Source organism: Sus scrofa, chromosome 6, assembly GCF_000003025.6.
Source record: "Sus scrofa isolate TJ Tabasco breed Duroc chromosome 6, Sscrofa11.1, whole genome shotgun sequence".
Classification (NCBI taxonomy): domain Eukaryota; kingdom Metazoa; phylum Chordata; class Mammalia; order Artiodactyla; family Suidae; genus Sus; species Sus scrofa.
The window spans coordinates 15,680,027-15,692,434 of record NC_010448.4 but is presented as its reverse complement, the minus strand read 5'-3'; the positions used below and the strand labels follow the sequence as shown (position 1 = coordinate 15,692,434).

The 12,408-nt window shown below is 37.7% G+C and overlaps 1 long non-coding RNA gene across 1 annotated transcript in view; it reads right to left on the bottom strand.

Moving 5' to 3' along the window:
- The window catches only part of LOC110261269, a 178,324-nt gene that overhangs the window by 6,465 nt on the left and 159,451 nt on the right, over positions 1-12,408 (bottom strand). The window contains exon 3 of the long non-coding RNA XR_002345305.1: positions 3,437-3,582. This is a non-coding gene — a long non-coding RNA (uncharacterized LOC110261269). The remainder of the gene's footprint in view (positions 1-3,436; positions 3,583-12,408) is intronic.

Below are 12,408 nucleotides of genomic sequence, written 5' to 3'. Positions count from 1 at the left end.
CTGGAAAATATGAAATAGCAACATCTTAAAATGGCTGATTCGTGTTAGTCAGGTAGCTGTTTCTAATTTTGCTTTAAAGAAATGTCTGTAGTGCCTAGCTCCTGTTATATAGACTAGTGACCTTACAAATCTTAATTTTAACAAGTTTAGACTTTAAGTTACAAGAGCACAAGCAGCTTAAGAGTCAAGTTGAAGGATGAGAAGTTTGCACCTGCTCCTCTGCTCTGCAGCCTTAATTACAGCAGGACAGATGTGCTCACTCAATGTCTATACGTTACTGATGTGGGTGGACCAGCCAAGCCAACAGCAAAACTTGCGAATTAGTGCTCTCGAGGCTGTTAAAGTCGACAAAGCTTTCCATTTCATAGCAAAGGTGGTATATTCCTTCCTTCCAACCTTCCTTCCTTCCCCTCTTCCTTCCTTCCCTCTTTCCCTCTTTTTTTAACTGGAGACATATGTTTCTTAAATGTCTTAGCCAATTAGCTTAGATTCTTCTTAATCTATCTTTCTGAGTTTTTAAATTACAGATGCAAAAATAAATTTGCTGTTTATCCTTTATGATTGCTTCACTTCTTATCTGTATTGGACAGAAAGACTAATCTAATTTAGGATTCTCTTATTAGCACAGGAATAAAAACTTTCAGATGCCAAGATCCTTTGGCTTAAGAAATGAGAGCTAAGAAACAACAGAGTAGCAAGTGAGAAAGGCATCAGACATTCTGTGCCTCTTTAAGACCAAAAGCTGCTTTTGGACACTCACTCTGCTTTGCCTTCCTACTCTCAAAACACTGCTCTTCCCTAAAGCTCACTTATTTATGTATTGCTGCTGTCTTTTAGATCCCCTCTGTAATGCTTTATATTTGCATGACACGTGAAAGATATTTTGTAAAGTTTTTTAAAATTATTTCTTGCTTGTTTCTCAAAATGATCTATAAAGTAGGCAGAGTGAGTGACCTTTATCCCGGCTGTTCAGGACAGTGAGGTAACGAGTGAGAGGAGATGGATGGCACTAGCCATGCGTTCCGCCTGTCCAGTGCTGCTTCTCCCCACACGGTGTTAGAAGAGTGGTTGAGGGTGTGGGCTCAGGAGTCAGACTGACGGGGCTACACCAGTGACCCCAACTGTATTACTTGCTCTCACTATAAGATGAGGAGAGTGGCCTCATCTTCATAGGTTCTTTATGAAGATTAAATAAGTTAACATCTGTAAAATGTTTCAAACACTGCTCAGGATGTACTGAGTGCCGAAACTCTGGTGCTACTATTATTGTCAGTATTAACTCTCCACTTCTTTGTTGTAAATCCCTTGGAATTTCAGCTTTCTAACCCTTGCCTTACTTCACAGAGGGTGTGGGGACTGCAGTTGTATAAGTGAGTTCCATCAAGCCTTTGCCATATATGTGTATAGCTGATGCTTCCCTGTCTATACATATCTTAAAGGGTCCAGAGATTTTTCAGGATGTTTCTGCTCATGAGTTGCACCAGGGTACCATCTGTATTTCATTCTTTCCATGGCCAACTTCTAATGATTAATTTGGTCAGAGGAAATGATGGCTTGTAGTTTGCTTCTGTTTGTAAGAAAAGACATTCCTGCCTCACCATACCTTGACAGATGAGCTGCTTAAATGTCTGGGGTTACAGAGAGTAGAAGAGACAGAATAGATTGTGATAATTTGCCCATTGCCTTTGACTGCTTTGAGGTGGTTTGGATTCACGGGTTGGGAGCTGTAGTATCCAAGATGAGATTGTGAGTGAATGAATTTTACATGAAACACAGCTGAAAGAGGAAAGCACCAAAGAAATGCAGCAAGAGGATCTTTCCATTCCCAAACACAGGAAGATCTTTTAAAAATACTATTATTCTAGTAACCTGCAAAATAAACATCAGGAAGAGGAGTGGGAACAACTGAGTAAAAACTGCACTCACACAGAAGAAAGGCTTAGGTGGAGTATTTGCATAAGAGCTTTTGCAGATAAGAATTCATCAATGATACGGGCTTTAGGAGACTGCGCTTCTATCTGTGAACTTTCTCCATTTTTAATCAGAAACAAGGATGGTATTAGAAATAAGGTTCCTGGTATTGTTATGAGTGGGCTGGTAAAGGCTATGGAGGATGACTGGTAAGTCATTTTTCTTTTTTTCCAAGGATAATAACCTATAAATGAAGCTTTGGCATATTGCCTATAGATAGGTTATTATCATACAGTGTCTGCATTTGATTTGTTATATGGTTCTAAGTTTGATGTTGTCCGAATAGTTTTCAAAATTGTATTCAGCTAAACTTGTTTCTTTCAATACTGTAAACATATTGCTCCACTGTTGCCCCATTTAAATTGTTTCCATTAAGAAATCTGCTGTCATCATTATTTTTTCATGCTTTTTTCCTCTACTTTCTTTCAAGATTTTTCTCTTTATCGCTAGTCTTATCACATCATGTAATGATGTGCCCTGGGACAGTTTTATTTATGTTTCTTGTGCTTGGGGTTTGCAGAGCTTCATGCATCTGTGAGGTACTACTCCTTGTCAAAGTTGGAAATTCTTCAACCATTGCTTCTTCAAATCCTTTTTTTTTTTTTTCCCTCCTGTCTCCTTCCCTCCTTCTCCCCTCCAACCTCAGGGATTCCAATTATATATGTATTAGGCTGTTTGAAGTTAATTCAGAGCATGCTGATGCTCTGGTTTTGTGAAGTTTCTTTTTTGGGGGAGGCAGCAGTGCTCTTTACTCTGTGCTTCATTTTTGATCTTCCGTGTCTCTACTTAACTTTTGAACGTATCAAATACAGTTAGAGTAATTGCTTTACTGTCATCCTCTGCTAATACTGTGATCTATCTAAGTTCTAAGTTGGTTTGATTGAGTACTTTCCTCATTAGGAATTGTGTTTTCCTGCCTCTTTACATGTCTGGTAATCTTTGGATACCAGTTATTGTGAATTTTACCTTCTTGAGTGCTGGATATTTTTGTATTCCTATAAATTTCCAGGTTTTTGGGGGGATACACATAAGCAACTTTAAAACAGTTGGTCCCTTCAGATCTTGTTTTTAAGTATTGCTGGGCAGGACCAGAGCACTAATTAAGGACTAATAATTCCCCGCTATTGAAGAAGGATCCTTCTGAGAACTCCACTCAAATGTTCTATGAACTCTTCCCCATCCTGTAGGCACAGCAGGTGCGGTTCCCTCTTACCTTTTGGGCTGGTTCTTTCCCAGCCTCAAGTAGCTTCCTACCATGGAGGCACTGGTCAGCACTTTTCTGAATACTCGTGGAGGGCTCTCTTCTCTGGTACTCTGTCCTGAAAATTCTAGCTGCCTTGGTTTCTCAAGATTCACCACTATTTCCTCAACTCAGGGAGTCTGCTAGGTTCCACCTAGGTTCCTCACCCTATGTTGTGGCCTGGAAACTCTCAAGGCAAGAGTGTGGAATAATGAAAGGGCTTACCTTGTTTGCTTCTCTCTCTCAGGGATCACTGTCATTCACTGTGTGATGTCCACTGTCTCAATAACCATTCTTTCATATATTTTGTCTTGTCTTTTTAGTTGTTTCAGCTGAGAAAGGTACATCTGGTCTCTATTGCTCTGTCTCAGCTGAAAGCAGAAATCAAATTGAGTTTTTAGATATAAGCAGTAAAAGTCCTGCATACCTTTCTAAGTTGCTACCTATGCTTGTGAAATTTCCCAAAATGTTTCAATTAACTTAGGAGTCTGATTTCCCCAACAGACTTCTCTGGACATAACAGAGGCTGACTTATTCTTTGGATCAAAGGTTGCAACTAATTCATCCTTTTGCTTAATCACAGTGATCAGAAGTAGAAGAAAGATAGGTAAATGCATAATTAAGCCATTTTTTGCCTTGCCATAATGCCACATAGAGTGGAAAAACCACTTGTTAGGTTTTGAAGTTCTAAGTCAGCCCATGGAAGCAGAGGTATGACTGATGGGGAAATTTCAGCTCTTCCCCCTTGATAGAAGGGTTATTACTATTCATAAAGTTAATTCAAGTCTTTAAAAAAAAAAACACTTTCATTTCAATGTGTCCTTCACATGGATCATTTTTCAGGCTAACCAAAAGTGGCTCAACGAAATTCATTAATTTGGAAGTGTGGTTCTCACTCTGAAATGACTTCATAGCACTGAGTAATATACAGGAATGATAAAAATCAGGCTCCAGCAGTCACTAGTCATTCTTGCTAAAGTCGAGTCATATTTCTATGTGTGTTTACTATTTTGGCAGAAATTTGATCCTACTTAAATTGGGAATATAATAGTATATCCATGACCTGTGAAAATCTTCAAGTATTAACTTATTACCTACTTTTAAAACTCTCAAGATTTGTTCCAGGATATCTTTCCACTATACTTATCTGCAGACAATCTGCTCCACTAAAACCAGTTTACCTTCTAAACACACCCTATACTTTCCCCTCTATATTTAAAGCCTTAACTAATGTCATTCACTCCATGGCATCACATCACATCTGCCCAGTCCCTTTTCTGACCCCTTAAAGCAGCACGTGCCTTGCTTGGCAATGATCCATGCATATATCCTATAGCTAGATAGCCTACTATCCTACATTTATGTTTAATGTTTGAATAACTGAGTAAATGAATTAAAGAATCAATAAAAGAAAGGTATTTATCCTCATCTTTGTGTGTATTATGAGAAGCAAGGTCTTAAATGGATGAGTGAGTACAGAAAGAATTATATAAAATTAGGATGGAACACTTGAAAATTTTTTCAGTCCCCAAACCTTCCACAAAGTAAAGGATGAGGGACATTTTTTTGAGCAGAGAGCAATGGAGAATAGAACTCAATTTTAAAAAGTTAAATTGGATAGGATAAAAACTATACTAGGCTCCCCCTCTATCCCCCCTCCAAAAAAGCTATACTAGGCAAATGTTTTCTTTTTAGGAGAGAAAATAATTACAATTAAAAAAAAAAAAAGCCTAAGGAATTTGGAGGTACCAGTTGAAACGCTATATAGCTTTGTCCCCAAACTGAAAGGTAGTATTAGGTAGTTATTTGAAAGGAGTTACAAGGTTATGTTTTTCTAATTAAATGCAAATGTTTATAGAAAATTTGAAAGCTAGGCCTCACGCCAAACCTAGAAAAACTATTAAAATATAATCCTAATAGAGCTAGATAATTCTGAAGTTTCAAATTTGCCCTCATTTACTAGCTGGTTTCTGTGGCTGACTCATTAGAAAAAAAAGATGCATAGAATATTTTTACGATTTTCTGTCTGTCCATTCCCCTTTTTCCCAAGGAGCATGCCTAGGATGTTTCATGGATAACTTTCACCAAGTCTTTAAGGCCAGTGCAGAGGAAATTTCAAAGCCACTAGAGACGGATAGGAGAATATAAAAGGAGATGTGTGTGTGTGTGCTAAGGATTAAGCAGGGGCGGGGGTGGGGGGGGGGGCTTCCACTTAATCCTCAAAATTAAAATCCCAAAATCACATGGAAAAAATTTACCAAGATAACCAACAACTTAATAATCAGGAGACAGACTTTACTTAAAATCAAATGGCCTAGAATCTTAACAACTAGTGATTATGAAACAAAAGCAGACAGGTATGACTGAAGAAAATAATTAAATTTAAAACACTATATATGAAAAGTAGAATAACTGAATTAAGATCAATGATAAGTGATAATCACAGACATAATGATACAGCCATTTCCCAGAATGGAAAGATTTTGTCAGATTAAAAGTACACATGGCATACCAAGGATAAATGAAATAAGACCACACTCAGGCACACCCCAGTGAAATTAGAGGCAGTCTGTAAACTCTTTTTCTTCTGATGGCTTTTATGATTTTTCTCTTTGCATTTTGCCAAGATGCAAAAATTAGACTATGAGGATATTATTTTTTATCATTAAGAACAGATAAAGGAGATAATAGAGTAATAACTACCAGGTACTGTGAGGAAAAAAAAGTGTATGTTTCTATATCTTGTTAAACTATCATTTAAGAGTGAGAATAAAGAAATTCTAGAAAAGCTGACATGGAAGGTAAACTTTAAAATCTCTCATAACTGCCCTCATGAAAACAGAATGACTAGAATGACAAAACCAAAATCCACAAACAAGATCTACCAAAGGAAAAAAAAAAAACCAACACAACAACAATAACAAAAAACACTAGGTGATAAGACATTTTACAAACCCCAAAATAAAAGTAGAAAGGGACAAACTACACGCCCTGCATGGCATCAATAAGTATCTAAGAAGAGGAATCAGATGAGCCTGAGAAAGGGAAACCCTAAACTAGCCAACAAATACTCATGAAAACAGCTAAAACTAGGAGAGATTTTCCAAGTTCTTTTTTTTTTTTTTTCTTTTTGGGCTGCACCCATGGCAGCATATGAAGGTTCCCACGTTGGAAGGCTAGGGGTCAAATCGGAGCTGTAGATGCTGGCCTACACCAAATGTCAGATCCGAGCTGTCTGCAGCCTACACCAAAGCTCACAGCAATGCCAGATCCTTAACCCAATGAGAGAGGCCTCATGGATCCTGGTCAGATTTGTTTCCACTGAGCCATGACAGAAACTCCTGTTCTTTTTTTTTTATGTTTTGCTGTTTCTTTTTTCTTTTTAGGGGTGTACCCATGGCCTATGGAGGTTCCCAGGCTAGGGGTCTGATCTGAGCTACAGCTGAAGGCCTACACCACAGCTCATGGCAAGACCAGATCCTTAACCCACTGAGCAAGGCCAGGGATCAAATCCATATCCTCATGGATACTAGTCAGGTTCATCACTGCTAAGTCACAGTGAGAACTCCCTTGCAGGTTCTAATTACATAGTCAAGGCAAGGTAAGATATGAAAAGGTTGAAAGTGAAGTTCCATTTTAGGACAAAATATCACAATGAGAAGAAACTAGTTAACAGGATTCAAATTGAGCAAAATCTAGGTAACAGAGAGAAGAAGGTGAAAGGGAGAAATGGAGAGAGAAAGCACATGGGGAGAGATAGCATGAAGGCATTCAAGAGTCCTCATGTAAAACTGAGGGAATGGCATGCTCACTTTGGTAGCACATATACTAAAAGTGGAATGATGTAGAGGATGCCCACTCTCACCACTTCTTTTTGGCATAGTACAGGAAGTCCTGGTGATGTAATCAGACAAGAAAAAGAAAGAAAAGGAATCCAAATTGGAAGAAAATATGTAAAATTGTCATTATATGCAGATGACATGCTACTGTATATAGAAAAACCTAAACTCCACACAAAAACTACTAGAACTAAATTAATAATAAATGAATTCAGTGAGGTTGCAGGATACCAGATTAACATACAAGAATATGTTGCATTTCTTTACACTGACAATGAAATGTCAGAAAAACTAAAAACACAATCCTGCTTAAAATCATGTCAAAAAAAACAAACAAACTAGGAATAAACCTAAGGAGGAGATGAAAAAAATCCTAAACAAAGAAAACCACACATCATTGATAAAAAGGAAACTGAAGATGATTCAAAGAAATGGAAAGATATCCAATGCTCCTGGAATGGAAGGATATTTTTTAAATGTCCATACTACCCAAAGCAATCTACACCCTAATAAAATCCATATCAAATTACCCATGACATTTTTCACAGAACTAGAACAAATAATCCTATAATAAATATGAAACCACAAAAGATCTAGAATTGCCAGAGCAATCCTGAGGAAAAAGAACAAAGCAGGAGGTATAACCCCTCCAGACTTCAAATAGTGCTACAAAGCTACAGTAACCAAAACAGCACGGTACAAAAAACAGACATAGAGATCAAGACAATAAAACAGAGAGCCCAGAAATAAACCCACATACCTATAGTCAATTAATCACTGACAAAGGAGCTAAAAATATACAATGGAGAAAAGATAGTCTCTTCTGCAAGTGGTATTGGGAAAGCTGGACAGCTGCATGTAAATCAATGAAACTGGAACACTCCCTCACACCATAAACAAAAATAAACTCAAAATGGCTTAAAGACTTAAACATAAGATACAACACCAGAAAACTCCTACAAGGAAACTGAAGCAAAACATTCTCTGACATAAATCATAGCAATATTTTCTTCCAAAGCAAAGAAATAAAAGCAAAAATAAACAAATGGGACATAATCAAACTTGCAAGCTTTTACACAGCAAAGGAAACCATAAACAAAACAAAATCAATGGACTAGGAAAAAATACTAGTAAATGATGCAACCAACAAGGGCTTAATTCCAAAATATACCAACAACTCATACAACTCAACATCAAAAAAAAAAAAAAAAGAAAGAAAGAAAACAATTCAATCAAAAAATGGGCAGACGTTGTCTTTTTGTTTTCTTTTTTGTTTCCTTAGCTGTGTAAAAGCTTGTCAGTTTGATTAGGTCCCACTGGTTTATTTTTGCTTTTATTTCTGTTGCTTTGAGAGACTGACCTGAGAAAATATTCATAAGGTTGATGTCAGAGAATGTTTTGCCTATGTTCTCTTCCAGGAGTTTGATGGTGTCTTGTCTTATATTTAACTCTTTAAGCCATTTTGAGTTTATAACCACTGTAAACTGGTACAACCACTATGGAAAACAGTATGGAGGTATCTTAGAAATCTATACATTGAACTACCATATGATCCAGCAATCCCACTCTTGGGCATATATCCGGACAAATTTTCCTTAAAAGACACATGCACCCGAATGTTCATTGCAGCTCTATTCACAATAGCCAAGACATGAGAACAACAACAAACAACAATATATATACACAGTGGAATACTACTCAGCCATAAAAAAACAACACAATAATGCCATTTGCACAAATGAGACTTTCCACAGAAAAGAAAATCATGGACTTGGAGAATAGACTTGTGGTTGCCAAGAGGGAGGGGAAGGGAGTGGGATGGACTGGGAATATGGGTTATCTGCTGTGTAGCACTGAGACATAACTTATGGTTACCAAAGGGGAAAAGGTGGAAGAAGGGATAAATTAGGAGTGTGGGATTAACAGATACACACTACTATGTATAAAGTAGATAAAACAATAAGGATTTACTATATAGAGCAGGGAACTATTCAATATCTTACAAAAATATACAATGGAAAAGAATCTAAAAGGATATATATATAACTGAATCACTTTGCTGTACACCTGAAACAAACTATTGTACATCAACTATGGGTCAATTTTTTAAAAAGGAAAAAGAAAACCCCAAAGGACAGCATTTGTAGAGCTTCTGGGTTAGTGAGCACATGGAGATGCAGAGGGAGTGGTACCCCAAAGAGAGCATGGAAGCTCTGAGTCCTTACTCCACACCTTGATCTGGTTATTCCTAAGTTACATCCTTTTATAATAAACCAGTACTCTAGTAAGCAAAAAGAAACTGAGGAAGTGGAATGAACCAAGAACTCTCAGATATGAGACAATTTTTTTTTTCTTTTGGCCATACCCATGGCATGCAGAAGGTCTGAGGTCAGAGATCAAACCCATGCCATAGCATAACTTTAACAAGAATCACTAGAGGCAGGAAGCTAAAAATGTTATCTCAACTCATTCATTCCTCCAAAAATTCAAGAAAATCAGTATCACGTAACAATGATCAATAGAAAAGGATTATGGTTGAATCTCAAAGAAAATTAATATAAGAAAAAGTAGTAATGAGAATAACATTCCTACAATGAAAGAAAAGACATGCTCATCAAACAAATGAACATTATATAGCCTAATACTCCAAAATGAGCCCAAAGAAATGTTTTAGAACTATAGAAGGGGTTCCCACCATGGCAAAGTAGGTTAAGAACCTGACTGCAGTGGCTCAGGTCACTGTGGAGGCATGGGTTCGATATTCGGCCCAGTGAAGTGAGTTAAGGATCCAGTGTTGCTACAGCTATAGTGTAGGTCACAGCTGTGGTTTGGATTTGATTCTTGGCCTGGGAACTGCAGGTGTGGCCATTAAAAAAAAAGAATAACTACAGAAGATATGAGAAAATGATATTAGGCTTAAGAATAATCAGAATTGAGGTGATAACTTGAAACAAAATTAGAAACAAAAGTTCATTTTAGAGAAAAACTAAAATTCCTTTAAGAAAAGTAGAAAATGAAAAAGAAAATTTTAAGATTCAAAAAAATAAAAAGATTTTTTTTCTCTGCTTTCAACTAGGATATATAAAGCTCCAAAGACTCTAACTCCATTTGAAAAGGGATAATGTATGAAATTATCATTTTCTTGAATCCACTAGAGATCCACTGCTGAGGTTAGATAACAATGAAGTAAACTGAGTTCCAAAGAGGAAGAAGCCTTTCCAAAGAGAGAGGTTGCTCATGACTGTCTCACCTTTCTTTCTTTTTTATGGGGTGGGGGGTTTGGGGGAGCAGGCCATGCCCGAAGCATGAGGAAGTTCTGGGGGCCAGGTATTGAACTGGAGCCACAGCAGTGACAACACCAGATCCTTAGCCTGCTGAGCCACCAACCTGCTAAAGTCACCTTTCTTTAGCAGAGTATGGAAAAAGAAGTACCCACTATAAAAGCCTGTAAGAAAAAATCAACTACAAATTTAACAGAATGTTAATGGCCAAATGAGGGCAGTCACTTGTAACTCTTCCTCAGGCCTCCAGCAGGTGCTCTGAAAAGACTAGTATAGCCTATGGGAGGTGATCAGCTGTTTCTGGAAAAGAGGCATTAAGCACTGCCTGCTTCCACAGACCCTCCTCTCTGCCAAAACATCCAAGCAGGAGAGAAATCTAACCCTGTTGCTCCAGGTCACAAGCAAAAGACACTTCATGGCTGGGGAGGAAATAGAAGGGAAAAACCTATACCCCTAGGGTAGAGGCAGGAAAAGTTCTTGGGCTCTGGATGCTACATCAAGACCATGCAGATGTCTGCAACAACTGGGGGAGGAGCAGAAAACTCCTGCCAAGGATGACCTACATAGGACAAGGCAGAGTTTGGCTGCCAAGGGAAGGAAGAACGAGAACATTGAGAAAGGCCCTTCCAAGGTACACAGGGCCTCCCTAAAAGTGAGGCTGGGCCTAGATAAAAGAGCCTCCTACTCTGCTCCCACTTAAGGCTATCACTGAGTGATGAGTAACAGCTAGAATGTGAAGAAAGACTCCCTTCAGTGCAAGCATGCAGGAGTAGCTGAAAGACTAAGGGGATAACAAAAATACTGTGAAAACTGCTCTGATACCCAAGCACCCAACAGAAGCCTGTAATCAGAAGAATGTGAAGTTTGTGGTGTACTAAAGCCAGTTCTTGACACTCCTGACTCAATCCCCTAATAAAGAAAAGGCATGTTCATTTCCAGGCATAAACACTACCTTACTCCCAACTGTTCTATACATAATGTCACAAAAAAGAAGCAACCAAACATTATGTGACTACTTATGGAAGAATATAACAACATTTACGTAATTATCTTGACAAAAACACTGAACTGATCAAGTGTCTAGATTTAACTACCAGTTGTTTCCAAGGTGTTTTGGGCTGAATCATGTCCTCCCAAAATTCATATTCCTAACTTCTTAGAACATCACTATATTTGGAAATGAATCCCTTAAATAGGTAATTAAAGTTAAACATGGTCACTAGGGGAGCCCTAATCCAATATGACTAGAATCCTTATATAAACAGGAAATTAGGACACAAACATACACAGAGAGATGACCATCTGAAGACACTAGAAGATGAGGACCAACTACAAGCCAAGGAAAGAGGGCCTTAGGAGAAACCTATTCTACCAATATCTTGATCTTGGACTTCTAGCTTCTGGAACTGTTACCTAAGTGCTCTGGTCTGTGGTAATTTCTACAGGAGCCTGAGCAAACTAATATACAAGTTATATGGAGAATAGAGTAACACAAGGATGGAATAAACAAAATCAATCTCTGTAGAAAACTTTCTAAGTTGAACAGATTTCTTTATCAAGTCCATTGGACAGTGAAGGAAATGGCAAGAAAAAAATCTTATGTGTTAAAAGATACCCAGGAGTTCCCTGGAGGCTTAGTGGTTAAGGATCTAGTGTTGTCACTGCTGTGGCTCAGGTCACTGCTGTGGCATGGGTTCAATCCCTAGCTTGGGAACTTCCACATGTCACAGATGTGGCCAAAAAAATAAAAAATAAAAAAATAAAAGATATTTAAAAACCATATTTAAAACACAATGGTAAGGTGATTTATTTGGGTCTTAGTTAAAATCGTAGTTTTTTTAAAGTTATGATATTCAAGACAATTAGAAATTGGATCATGGCTAATAATTTCATAATATTAAGAAACCATCATTAAGGGAGAAGGAGGTAAATAAATTAAAACCAAGAGCGCCACAAAAGAGAATTCTAACAGAAGATACCTTATGGAATTATCTAACATCAAAAGAATGTATAACCTTAGGGTGTGTGTAATCCATAGTGGAATAGGCCTCTCAAAGATGTATAATGTGGTTTCGAA